At 41.3% G+C, this 14,822-nt stretch overlaps 1 protein-coding gene across 4 annotated transcripts in view; it reads right to left on the reverse strand.

Annotated features, from left to right (window-relative positions):
- SUPT3H (SPT3 homolog, SAGA and STAGA complex component) overlaps nt 1-14,822 on the reverse strand; it is a 235,133-nt gene that overhangs the window by 170,409 nt on the left and 49,902 nt on the right. Inside the window, exon 1 of one of the 4 annotated variants that reach the window (XM_032443554.1) lies at nt 3,177-3,195. The exons of the other annotated variants lie outside the window; for them this stretch is intronic. The gene's annotated coding sequence lies outside the window, so the exon portion shown is untranslated. Of the gene's footprint in view, nt 1-3,176; nt 3,196-14,822 lie in introns of those variants that run through there. 4 annotated transcript variants of the gene reach the window in all.

Genomic DNA, 14,822 nt, shown 5'->3' on the forward strand with positions numbered 1-14,822 from the left:
GATGAATTATGTAACATTAAGGGAGAAAGCATGTCATGCTGTACAGGAATACACAGATACATGCCCCGCTGATGCACTTGGTAAGACTACAGCTACAGGTTTCCTCAGAAGAAGCAAATACTTAGGAAAGAATAAAGGACTCTTCCAATGGGACCCAAAGGACTTCAAGCAAAGTAACACATTTTAAGTCCCACCTGAGGGACAGGTAAAGAATTGCATCAATTCTTGGACACAAAAAGAAGCATCAAAGACTGCAAGGCAATTAATTAGTGTTACTGTTCGTGTAATCACCGACTCTATTCCTGAAGGAGATGGTTAATCAGAAGTAACTGCCAAGCTAACAGCCACTGCCCTTTATTTGCGTTTGTTCATATGAATTAATACTTCTGAACAAGACGGGTAAAAGCCACTTCCAAATTAAAAACAAAAGACCCTCCCATATGATCTTCACCCTAATAACAAGGACAAAATCCAGTAGTTTGAGCTGTGCAGGATTTACTGTCAGCTCGGTCTCATCGTACCTGCATGACCACAGAAAGCAAAACTGCCCATCAGGAGCAGTACTTAAAAACATTTAAGTGACTTTCTGTTCTATTTTATTGTCCTTTATTATTATAACTGTTCCACATCTAGGTACTAGACAGCGCCTGACCACAAGCCAGCCAAGTACTGCAATTATTCATACTACTGGTAATAATCGTGTCTGCATAGTTGCAGCATAGACCTGTAATTACACGGGCAGGATATCCCCAAGGCCTGGGAAACAGCATTAGTTTTACAATATGAATTTAACAAGCTGAAACTTACGATTGAAAGAAGAAGAAAAAAAAAAAAAAAAAAAGTAAATTCAAGGAAAGCTTAAACCTTGCCAGTTATAACCGAAAATCTAAAAATATAGAAGGGACAAAAACCAGAGTGTGAGAATAGTGAGAATAGTGCTCAGCACCTTTTTGTCAGGGACAAAGGCTGCAAGGCATCTCGTGGGATGACCCTGGAGGGAAAGGGGATGCAGAAAGCTGGCTGATTTTTAAGGATTTCCTCCTCCAAGCTGAAGAACGGTCAGTTGTAATGACAGCTAAAATCAAAGAAGGCAGGAAGCCTGCCTGGATGAACAAGAATCTCCTAAATACGTACAGACACAGAAAATGTGGAACCAGGGATGCAGGACCCTGATAAATGATAGAATCACAGCATGATAGGTTTGGAAGGAACCTCAAAGATCACAAAGCTCCAACCCCTCACCACAGGCAGGGCCACCAACACCCACACTGATACCAGCCCAGGCTGCCCAGGGCCCCATCCAACCTGGCCCTGAACACCTCCAGGGATGGACGGGGCATCCACAGCCTCTCTGGGCAAAGATGACCCAGAGGAGAACAGTCACCATTCAAATGTGCAAAGATGGCGTGAGGAAAGTCAATGTCATTTGGAGCTGAATATGGTGAGAGGGGGAAAAAATGATTGTTAAGGGGGTCAAACAATGGAACAAGCTGCTAAAAAAGGGTTATCCATTCTCAGAGGTATTCCAGATGCAGCTGGATGCAGTCCTGGGCAACCTCCTCTCACTGACCATACTCTGAAAAGACTGCTTGGTTGGAGTAGATGATTTCCAGAGATTCTGCCCAACCTCAGCCCTTCTATAATCCCACTCAGACGTGCTATAAAAAGTTCTGGAAACATTTTCCCCCCCAAAAAACCCCATCATTTAGTGATAAGTATCTTACAGCTGTACCTTAATGATTAATTCTTCCAAGTTCTCACGAAGTTGGTGCTAGACAGAGCGGTGAAACTTAATTCATTTGTTTCAACAAGGTCAAAGATACTACTTACTAACTATGGTAAAGCATGGAAATGCCACAGGAGAAAACATCATGACAAGAACTCAGTCCCCTTAGGCTTATAGAAGGTATAGGTTTTTAACTTTATGAACATTTAAGAATGGAGACCAAACAAAAGGAACATTCTCCCCCAATACACGTGGGTTTTTTCTGCACGTGCACATCTACGGGGCATGGATTTTGCTTTATGGAGATTTTAAAAACAGAAAGCTTCATTCATCTACTAATGGAAGAAGTTTTAAGAAATAAGAATATTGGGGGAAAAGGCTAAAATACACAGGAAACAATAAAAGGGGAACAGGAGAAGGTGCCTAACAAGTAGGAGTGAAGCAGCATAGATGCACATTCTCCAGTTTTCTTAAAACTTGATGGAATGCCAAAGGCATTATTGTAATGAAGAGTGGAGCAGGGGATGGAGGAGTGGAACCAGAGGAAGCAGCACTCACAGACCACAGCTGACCAGAGGGGACAGCAGCCTTCTGACATCTGCATGCACATAGGAAACATGAACTGTATGAGGTATGGGCTGCCGAGCAGACACAGAGGAGGGGTGCAAAGCTTGTGCGGATGAGCAGCGTAATAAAGCCTGGCTGGAGGCCAGTAAGGAGCAGAGGATTCCAGGGATCTGTCCCCGTTCAGCATCTTCCTCAGTGCCCACCTGGCTGCCAGTAAGGGAGAGCCCTTGCTCCTCTGCCCCATCCAACAACACAGCAGCTGAGCTAGCTGGCATCACATGCTTACGGCTACTTATTTCATGGCTAAGTGCACCCTGACTGACAGTGACTTCCATTTTCTTTAACTGGTTCAGCTCAAATTCATTTCTTTGCTTGACCACTGCTCTGACTCCAAAGAAAAGCCATCTATCCAGGCCAAAGGTACATTTGATCTTCACGAGCAAGACTTGCAGTCACAGCCTTGTCCCCCAGAAAGGCCTGCTAAGCCAAACACTTATATACACCCGTACTAGAAACACAGAATCATCCATATTGGAAAAGACCCTTAAAATCATTAAGTCCAACCACAGCCTAACTGTAGTACCCTAACAACCGTATGCTAAAAGTCATATGACACGAAATACACATTGCTTATATTTAAAAGCTCATATTTGACCAGATTTTTTTCCAACAGCTGTAATTCCATCTGCTAACACTGATATTTATCAGCTACCTATGACACAAAGGGAAAAGGAGATGAAAGGGAAAAAATGAAGTCTATTTGCTGTTAGCTCACCTTAGATCAAAAAGAAGCAAAGTAACTTTCAGTAGCCTGGATCTGTTTAAACAGCATTACCTTCAGCAGGTACAAAGGGTAAACAAAGGCAAAAATGTAGGAACGTACCATTAGCACGTAAAGCACTCTGCTTGACACGGGGCTGTCTGATGCTACCTAAAAGCTGTTCTTTCATCTCCACTTCATTCTTCTTCTGAAGTTGCAATAATTAAGTTAGACTTATGTTGATAAAACTACATAGTAAATTTACACTGATACCTGAGGCTCTACGTGCCCTTCAATTCTCTGAGCCCAGCAGGATCCCTCCAGATGACATCACAGAAGGTCCTGTGTCACAAAGGCCCACAGTGCTCACCCAGTTCCAACCCCCTGCTGTGTGCAGGGTCACCAACCAGCAGCCCAGGCTGCCCAGAGCCACATCCAGCCTGGCCTTGAATGCCTGCAGGGATGGGGCATCCACAGCCTCCTTGGGCAACCTGTTCCAGTGCGTCACCACCCTCTGGGGGAAAAGACTTCCTCCTCAAGATCCCAACTCAACGCTCCCCTGTCTCAGTTCAAACCATTCCCCCTTGTCCTATCACTGCCCACCCTCACAAACATGGAAAATACAATGAAGTCAAGTTTATTTTCCTTAACAATATACATTTGGTTCCTGATGAATACAAACTCTGCCCAAATTTGCAATTTCTGCTTAGAGCTCAGGTACTGAGCGTACTACAAAACAGATGGCATATAAATCAACACTACAACACACAGAAGCTGTGCATAGTATAGAATCATATAAGCAGGAAGGGACCCCGCAGGCCATCAGCGCACCCTGCAGTGCACAGGGACAGCACAGCTCCTCAGTGCTCAGAGCCCCGTCCCCTGGCCTTGGCTGTGTGCAGGACGGGGCAGCACCAGCTCTGTGCACTGTGCAGTGCCTCACCGCCTCACTGCAAGCAGCTCCTTCCTTACATCCCACCTCCATCTCCCTCCTTTACTCCGGACCCATTTATTGCCCTTCTCCCGTCACGCAGACCCTGATAAGAGTCTGTCCCCTCCTTCCCTACAGCCCCTGTAGGTACTGACGGCCGCTCTCAGCTCTCCCCGCAGCCTTCTCCTCCCCAGCTGCTCAGCCCCAGCTCAGCCCGTCCTGATGGAGCTGCTCCATCCCTGGGGTCAGTGCTGTGACCCAACTCTGGATGCACTCCAACAAGTCCACGTCTCTCCTGGGCTGGGGACTGCTGAGACTTAACACCCCATGAAACAACTCTGCAGTAGAGCTCCTGCCCAATCCTTACAAGTTACATGTTTTCCTTAGTACTGAACAAGACTAGGATCTGTTAACTCCTAATCCAGACTAAATGCTGACAATTCCACACGCAGCCATTCTGACTTTACGAGAAGATAACGCCACTTTTCAGGACGGACCCATAGGAAAGAGTCACACAGAGGATTCCTAACAACATTCAGAATATCAAAATCCCTCTGAAACTTTCATGAGTGTTTCACAGTACCACACATGTTGCATTTATACTTAACACCATTTATAAAACCAGATCAAAAACATTTCTAAAGGAAACCAACTTCTATAAAAGGGATTTTACAAGAAATTCATTCTTGCAAAATTACACATGTAACGTACAAAAAAATCCTGCTGAAGAACAAATTGGGCTTAACAGACTCATTTTTATTATATTTTTAAAGCAGCTATTTGGATATATGAGTAGTTGCTGTTCACAGGCTGATGTTCTTCTATGTACTATAAAATAAACACACAACTGCTGCAAGAAGAAACTTTGTGTTGAAAGCAACTTTTCTGTCATAATAACCTTTTTGTACTGAGCACTGTTAACCACCTCAGGAGTCCTGAGAGTGCTGATTGAAAGTGCTGCCACATATGAGCTACAGATATCTTCTGCACTGCTGGCAGATGAGCACACAGCAGCCCTGACAGTGTAGCAATATTGCCAACTATCTGTGCTGTTCACATCCTCACCCTGAATTAACACACAGCTTTGGCACTAAGCAGACTTGAGATGTGACAGGTGCCCAAAGGACTGCCAAGTTACCTGAGTTACACACCTCCCAGCACTGAAACACCATCACAAGGATCTTCTTCTGTCATCCATTTAAAGTCAAAAGTTCCTGGAGCTATTCAGGATAAGAAGAGGGTAAGCATCACAAATTACTAAAAGACAAGAGTAACCAGAAAGAAAAAGGGTTAAGTCTATATATGTACCAGCTTCAAAATGCTACCCTGCAACTCATGATGCTACTTCTCAAAACATCTCGGTAGTGATTCAGTAAATTCCTTCACAGATGCAGATTAACTGTCCTTCTCATCTTCTTGCTCTGTGAGATGCAGGGGTGTCTGTGAACATCATAAATATTTCAGGTAGACGTACATATTTCAGGTAGACCAACAAAACCCAACCTACTGAAGCCCACTCTCTACTTCTACTACTACTACTACAAAAAAAACACAATAAATTCTTAACTTTTATATATATGTATATATATATTTCAATAAGTTTCTGCAATCAATGCTTAAGTTCCTTTAGCAGTCATTACAGACTACTTCACACAGTTGATCTGCAGAAATGCTGCTGCTACAGCTATGGTACAATGGCTTTTTATGGAACTGGGCACTACCCAATTCCATAAAAACGTAGAAATAGTGGTTTTGTAGACATAAAGCCCTTCTTATTAAGATGGAAATAGCCAAACACAGTAGGCGTCTTGCAAAACTCTGTTCTAAACTCCAGAATGTGAAAATTCCTCTCCTGGGAATTTTCAAGATTTAGACATAGGAACAAAGAAATACTTTTCGATTAAAAAAGAAGAAATCCCACTAAAATTAACCCAACGAAAAAAATCAAAACCTCAGAGCAGATTTGAGAACACCGAATACTTTAAATAACGCTGCAAATAAGGTGCTGATCCACACCTTTTAAATACTTGTGAATATGAACTTTAACCATTAAAAACTTGAAGAAAATAAAACCGAGATTTCAAAGTGGATTTTCAGAGTGCCTTAGGGTCAATATTGAGTTTTTATGGGGCCACCGAGCTCTGCCTCTGCATGCACGTGTGTGGCATGGAGGAGGGGAATAGAGAGCAATCTGTGGAACTAAATAGATTTAAGATATCTTTAAATACTTATTTATGATCTCCAACTTCTAAGAAGTTGGGATTGTTGATCCAGACGGGAGAAAAATGCTGGCTTCTGAGATGGAGTGGGATGGAGCTACGATCAAAAGCTCGTCAGGATAAATATAAATATTGAATACCGCCTTCCTTAAATTAGCGACGACTACCACCATAAACTCTCTGGAAGTCAAGTTTCACCCACGAATTCAGAAAACCAAAAGGAAAAATATTAACATCAACCAGAAGTATCTTTTTTGGGACAACATGCACAGATCCACTTGCTTTAAAGGGAAAAGCTCCTCTTTTGGCTAGAGGCCTGAAAACTCCAAAGGTTAAGGAGTGTGTTATCGGTGTGTACATAACTGTCAAATATCAACCTCAGTAGTTTATTCTGTTCTTTCTATAAATTATGTTGGCTTCTTTTTCTTCCTCATCAGACTGTGCATGCAAAAGCCAGTATATTGGTCACTATATGCTCCTCATCTAAAGTTACTGATCTTCCTTTTGCTATTGGTCCAAGGATACAACTACAGTCCTTGTAGTGTTAAATTAAGGAAAGTCAATCCAACGCTCTACTTCATTCTTGAGAAACCTCTAAGAATTCAGACTTTCCTGGTCTTCCTCCTTCCCTTCCACCAACCCCCCTCCAAGCAAGTTATTTTCCGTTATTATGGGCACGCTGCTGTTAGTGGTCAACTACCAGCCAAGGGCTCTTAATCAACACAGAGAATCACAGAACTGCAGAGTTTGAGAAGGAGCCCAAGGGATCAAGAGAGTTCAACCCCCCTGCTAGAGCAGCTCCCTACAGCAGGTCGTACAGGAGGGCATCCAGACAGGCTTTGATTACCTCCATTGGAGGAGACTTTACCTCCTCAGTGGGCAACCTGATCCAGTGTTCTGTCACCCTTACTGCATACCCTCACAAAAGACTGCAGAACAAATACAAATTGAGTATTATTAAGCAATCATACCCTTACATCTGCTTCGCTGTAAGTTAAAGGTCTTCAAAAGATCAGAAAATTTCAAAAAATATTTCAAAAAAGAACACCTCCAGCAAAGCTTGCTTCTATTTCAGAAGACAAAAGATGGTGTAGAGATTTTGTTGCAGCCCCACATGGGAAATAAAGATTGGCCAACCCTTGGAAAACATCAAAGCCATGACTCAGGCACTGCTTTGGTACATTTTTTTGTGGTGCAGCAAGAGCACAGGATAACAGTCCAAGTATATACCTCAAAGCTGGAGCCAGAAGGGTTTCTATGCTCAAAGAGAAGCTATAAACATAAAGAGAACTAATACGTGTGAAATATGAAAGAAAAATTGCATATAAATGTTCTAAGCATTAGATGATACAACTGCTAGATGTTTCAAGCTGTTGAAGAAGACTAATATCAGGGCCTCGAAGACGATCAGAGGGCTGGAGCATCTCCCATATAATAACAGGCTGAGAGTGAGATGGGGCTCTTCAGCCTGAAGAAGAGAAGGCTCCAGAGAGGCCTTACTGCAGCATTACTGGACCTGAAGGAGGCCTACAGGAAAGCAAAGAAGGAACTTTTTATAAGGGTGGGCAGCAACAGGATGAGGGGAAATGGTTTTAAACTGTATGAGGGTAGATTTAGACTGGATATTGGAAATTCTTTACTGTGAGGGTGGTGAGACACTGGCACAGGTTGCCCAATGAGGCTGTGGATGCCCCTCCCTGGAAGCACTCCAGGCCAGGCTGGATGGAGCTGTGAGCAACCTGAGCTATGGGAGGTGTCCCTGACTACAGCAGGGGGTTGGAACTGGATGATCTTAAAGGTCCCCACCAACCCAAACTGTTCTGTGATTCTATGACTAGAAGATGCCATCACTGATATGCATTGGCTAGAACTTACTGATCAGTTTCTTAGCAAGCACAGTCAGTCACAGGCAAACAGACTAAAGAACAGGTGTAAATCTCTCTAGGAAAATCTTATCCATAAATCATTTTAATTCTCTTCCAATCTCTTACTATTTGATTTTTGGCTTGTAAAGGATGACTACAACAACAGGGAGCCCTTGCCTCAAAAATGAGCTAACCCTCAAAGTGCTACAACAGCAACAAGCAGGCAAAACCCACAAGGTAAGAGATGCAAGCGGTTGGTGTGATGAACTAACAGCAATTCAAAATAAAACCAGTAATAGTATCACATTAAAATAAGGAAGCAGACAAATGATCTTGTTCTAGTGAGGGATCAGCAGGATTATCAAACATTAGGGAAACAATTTCATTTTTCTCCTACTCTCCTCAAGAAACAATATTTAGGAATTAGTGGCTGAAGCCACCAAAATTTGCCAGCTTGAACTACTGAAGATTAAGACAGATCTATCAGGAAAAATATCAGAAATAGAAACAGTAGGATATGTAAGAACAGCATAATGCTGAAAACAGAAAGAATGACTTCTGGTTTGGAACAATGTAATGCACAGTGCAGTAGCCAAAGAGTTTTCAAACTGCATGAAGTAAATCCAGCTCGGGGTACAATGAATGAACTGGGTGAGAAGGCCGAGTTACCTCCTTCAAAGTGTCAACAATAATGTTCTCCAAGGGATGTAGGATCTGCATAGAATTGATAACATCAATTTTCTGGCAAGTAACTTGAACAGTTTCTTCAAGAACCTAAAAAAGAATGCCTTCTGCATGAGGCAAACAACAGAATGCATACACCGAAATAAAAAGCCCTTCTGTTTGTAGCATTTCTTACTGCAGCATTTCTAGCCCCTAACCACCAGTCATGTTTTGAGGAAGGCAACTATAATTGTTAGTTATTTGTTAGCAGGGGAAAAGTCAACTAACTTTGTCAGTTAATGCTTATCCAATGCAGAAAGTCAACTGCATATTTATTTTCCTGCTTTCTTCCTTGAATAAGTGAAGATCTCATACAAAACTAATCAAAAGACTAATCTCAGTATAGCATCAGTGGATGAAACTTTTGTCTGATAGCATCCATCACCTGCCCTGGATCCTCAAGGAAGTGAACATCAACTCCATTCTGAAATGGACATCAATATATTTCTTATAGTTTATATATCAATATATTTTTTAGAGTTTATCTTTGTGAAAAACAAAGAGATGATTCATGTACTACACCAAATTGATTCTACCCCACAAGAAATCAGTTCTCTTTCCAGCTTGATGGTACTGAGCTATCAAACACGTTTCAGGGATCGTGCTGCTAATTGTTGAGATGAAAATGACCATCTCCATCGCAGAACCCTCTGGAGAATTTCATCCATCTGCTCAGCTGCTGTTTCAAAAAATGAAGGTATTTCCAGATGGGTCTACAACCTGCTCATACATTCAGACTCAAGATTAGCACTGGGCTACGCCTTGAGCATCTTCAGTCTATTTTATTTATCATCAGATTGTTTATGTTTGTCTCTTATTAACGAGACTGTAGTTTGTGAGTCAGTAGGGCCTTACTAAACAGACAAGTCCTTCCACAGCTTAGATTAAAGAAAACATCAGCAGTTAGATAGAAAAGAGAACAAATAATAGAACTTTCAATGCCAAGGGGGGTGGGGTGGAGGTAGGGGGTAGGAAGGTATTACTCTCCCTGTTTTATAACTACAGGAGGCCTGATGTGTATTTTAACTATCAGCTGATGTGTATTTAACTATCAGCTGTCCTAAACTGTCACAGAATCACAGAATTGTGATTGGAAGGGACGTCTCAAGAGATCATCGAGTCCAACTGCCCAGCTAAAGCAGGGACCTCACAATGGGTTGCACAGGTGGGCATCCAGATGGGTCTTGAATATCTCCATAGGAGATACCACCACCTCTCTGGGCAGCCTGTACCAGGACTCCGTCACCCTTACCATAAAGAAATTCTTCCACATATTAGTACAGAACTTTATATGTTCCAGATAGGAGTTAGGCCATTACTCCTTGTCCTATCACTGCACACCATTGAGAAGAGCCTGACTTCATCCATTTGCCTCCCACCTCCCTTGGACAAAGGTTTTAAGTTGGTAGAATAGAAAACCCAAGGAGCTGTGGTGGGCTGACCCTTGCCCACAACCAGGCACCTGCACAGCTGATCAACTGCCTGCCCCAGTCAGCTTCCATCCTGCCCAGATCTACTATAAAAGAGCAAACATTTAACATTATCTGGATTATGAAGAAAATAGGAGTCCCTTCAAAAAAAATACAAATCACAAAGCAACACTAAATATTTCAGGGAAAAAAATCATGCCATAACTGCAGAAATGGACAATATGCTAGAAGATGATGCTGAGATGAACTTAAGATTTAGAACTGACAGTCAGTTTAATAGGAATGCCTGGCACAACTAAATGTCAAAAATGTTTAATGAGAACACCAGAGGAAAAATAACTTCCCACCCTCTATGCCTCATTTTTGATGCTGGTCTTAAAGTGGTGTGCCCAGTGACAGGATCTGATTTTCAAACATCCATACCTCCTTGGTGCTAAAATGCATAAATTGAAGAGATGTCTAATGATATTGTTAGAGCATTAGGAAGCCTGAAAGATCCATGCACTAGTCATAAGACATTTAGAACTGGTGCAATCCTGACGCTCAAGGAAGTGAAACATGGTACCGCTTGGGGAAATCAAGTTGTAGAGGGAAAATAAGCAAGAGGAAATACATATTGGGTTACCCAGGACATGTAAAGGAGACGGAGGGGAAGCACCTCATAAATATGGCAACTAAATGAAACAGTGGTGGCAAGGTCTGCTTTCTTGGAGAAATAAAAAGGATGATGCAGAGTGACAATGGAGAGAAGCAGGAGAACAGTACACAAGCTGAGAGAGGTGCTGCCATGTAATGGTGCCCCTTGGCAGCAGTCAGGGTAATGGAAAGACAAAGCATTTTCAAACTGGAAATAGACTGCCTGCTAAAATTGGTCCTTTTCCCAGCAGGGTGTATTTATTCTTACACGTTTGATAATCTAGCTGTATATATAAGCTTATCTGAAGGAACAGTCATTTTTATGGATTTGTTTTTCTTTAAAACACAAGAGTTAAGCAAAAGAAGTGTTTCGATACAAGCCTCAGTAAATTGTATGCTTAGCATCAGTGTCAAGTTCATCAAGAAGCAAATTCAGTCAGGAACCAGGGTAGTGACAACTGAATAAATGAAGGATTTGAAGGTTCCCACCACTTTTAATAGCAACTGGATCAAGCCCAAAGCGACATCTAGCAAGTATTAAATCTAGCAATTTAAATGAAATGGTGCAAACTAAAATATAGCAGTATTTATTCTGCAAAAAGTAGCTATTCTCATTTATATAACTGATAGGATCTTTAAATTCTTTTTTTCATTTTTCATATATTTATGGCTGTATTTGTAAACCTAAAAATACTCGGAACAATTAGCAAAAACACATAGCGTGTTTAAAGGGGAAGGAGAACAACAAAGTGCCTCATCTCCACACCTATGGCAGCCTTACCACATTTCCGCCCAAATACAGATTTATCTATTCAGTGCTCACAAGGTGCCCACAACTGAAAAACATTTAATATTTCTATTAATTTATATTGCTTTCATACTATGACATTAATTACTACTTCAAGATCTCTCCTACGTTACGCTATCCTAGCATAATCGCTGGTTTAAATGCCAATGGAAGTGGACCAAACTGTTTTCATTCATTCCAATATTCCTTTCACATGTAAATACTTTTAAAATTAAATCATTCCCCCTAAACTGACATCACAGATTTAACAGTTACTTCCTGATTAGAGAGGAGAGGAAGATGAATGGCCCAGACTTTTCAGATACGTATGAGAAAAAAATTCAAAGTATACCTCTCGAACCCCCAAATCCCAAAAGTTAAATAATTATAAACCAGATACATCTTTACACAGAATTTTTATCATATAATTACGATGCTGATCATTTACAACCATCCAAAATGCCTCCAGCATTTTTAAACAGCTAAGCAAAGTTATTTTTAAAATCAAACATATGTGCTTTTTTTCTGTTTATGTCTTCGGAAAGAACATTCTGTATAATGAAAAACACGACCAAATTTTTCACAGTACATCACTATAAAACCCTATAATTGACTTTTTGGGTTGGTTTACTCTATATCTATTTTTGTCCATGTAGAGAACAGCAATGATGTGGCGAAAAGACCAAAATGTAGGTCCCATTGCAGGATAAGGCTCCATCCTGATTAGTGAAGAAGTATCATGTTTTCCCTGGGAAGCATGCCCATTTCGTAAAAGGGAATTCAGTCCACATGAACCTCCACTTCAGAGGGGAAAAAATTAAAGAACCAAAAAATTCTGTCCTTTTAAGCAACAGAGACTAGAGCTTGCTCTGAGAAACACAGAATGCCTTGAGTTGGAAGGGACCTCAAGGATCATGAAGCTCCAACCCCCCACCGCAGGCAGGGCCACCAACCTCCACATTGATACCAGCCCAGGCTGCCCAGGGCCCCATCCAACCTGGCCTTGAACACCTCCAGGGATGGACGGGGCATCCACAGCCTCTCTGGGCAGCTGTTCAAGCTCCTCACCACTCTCATAGGAAAGAACTATGACTCTATGATCTTAAGTGTTATCCACCTATAAAAATTCAGATTTAGTTTATGCATTTTATTTTACATCCAATTCTCTCTCCTCTTGGAATGGACAGCAGGCTATATCAGGCACAGCTTACTTAATCATAGGGTAGCAAGAAAGTGCGTAGACATTTTCAGAAAGTTCACATTTCAAAGAAAAGCCAAAACCTACTTCCTTCAGAGTTAATGAAAATAAATCATGTGGCATCTAAATTAGATTTAGCAGTTTGAAGAATATACTGTTATCTTGCAAATTGTTTAACAGCAAGACATGTCGTAATTACCATGAAGAAAACAGCAGTAGCAGAGAAATTGAAGATGACATCTAAATCACAAGCTTGGGCAACAGGGAATAGATTGTCATCAGGAAAAAGAGGGGAGAGGCTTAGGAGGAAAGGTAAGCTATTTATTTTAGCTAAGAGGTAAGGCTGAGCTAACACTGCTTATCTCAAGAGGAATATGTCCTAATTGAAATATCTGTTGTCACTGATACTAAAATTCTTCCCAAATATCAAAGAATTCAACATATGACACCAAAATCACAAATTCCAGTAAGACTGAAGTGCTGAATTCAGTCCCAGTTTCTTCAGTGTTGTAATAATACCTTCAGAAGATCACCGTACCAAAGGCAAGGAATTACTGCCATAAGAAATGATGTTATATTTTAAAAATGATTGCAGGATCTATTTCAAATGCGATGAACGCCAAAGAAGACCTTAAATTCCACTAAATCAACATGAGACTTAAATGCCAGGTCAACAGGAGAGTCAAGGCAAAATACTCCAAAGATGACCTCAAAACCATGAGACAGTATCATTGCACATCATTTGCATGCCTTCGTGAAAAGAACCCTTTATGTTTCCAGCAGAGCTTTGAAGAGCAGACAAATTTATTTCCTTCTACAGAAATTGGCCCCAATCTCTTGGAAGATCCACCACTTGAATAAACTGTCTTTGCACAGAATATACTCATGTAACTCATTTACTCATTTGCCATTGAAAATGTCAAGGACAAGCTAGGAAGAGCAAAAGACTTGCAAAGGGCAGCTTCAGAACAAACTAAATGGGAGAATAAAGTGTCCACTAACCAGTCCTACCTGCCTAACATCCATCAATAGTAAGCGAATTGCTGTGTAAACAGGGAAGATGAAACCATCAGACTATGAGTATCCTTTTCCAGCATTAGTTCTAGAGTGAAGAAACAAGGTTTATGTGTTTGCAATGCCAAGCCATCTACCAGCTGCATGCCTCATAATTTTTTTCATATTATACTGCAATGGGCCAATGGGCAAAGGGCACGGGAGTATTGGAAATATAAGATGTTGGGTACAGGAAAGAACCTCATATGTCCAATTCCTTTGCTGAATCAAAGTAGAAGATTGTCCTGTCTGGACAGGACAGAAAACAATTCAGGCCACATTCAAGTATCTAGAAATTAAATTCATTGAAGAATTTGTTCAGTAGTCTTCCAGCTGAATACTTACATGGGCAACAGTTATCTGTTAGTATTCAAACAGGTCTAGGAACTTCGAGCAGCAGCATTCAAACATGTTTTAAAATAAATACCTCATGATCAGAGGTTTACAACTTTTATCTAAGCATTAAAACTTAAGTGAGATCTTTGCAAAGCTGATTATCCTGTGCATCTCCTGCAAAGTTTCTTTCATCTTACTCTAAAACGTGTCTATCATTGTAATACCTCAAGTTAAAGGCCAAAATAAAGAATGCCTCAATTACTTTTGTTGGTTGTTTTTTTTTTTTAATCAGCCTACCCATCATCACTAACAACAGAAGCTTGTTGGGTCCATACGCATTGAAAGAAATTTATTTCCCTACTACAAAGCTGGACCTGATCAGGTTGTGTTCTTGGCACTCTTTCACTGAATGAACACCTTCCAATAAGCCTCAACACTGCTTAGACTGTCCCCAAAAGGTTGCCATAAACATTCTGTCTTAGAGTCCAGCCCAGTGAATCACAGAACGGCCTGTGTCACAAAGGCCCACAGTGCTCATCCAGCTCCAACCCCCTGCTGTGTGCAGGGTCACCAACCAGCAGCCCAGGCTGC

This window comes from Coturnix japonica, chromosome 3, assembly GCF_001577835.2.
Source record: "Coturnix japonica isolate 7356 chromosome 3, Coturnix japonica 2.1, whole genome shotgun sequence".
NCBI lineage: Eukaryota > Metazoa > Chordata > Aves > Galliformes > Phasianidae > Coturnix > Coturnix japonica.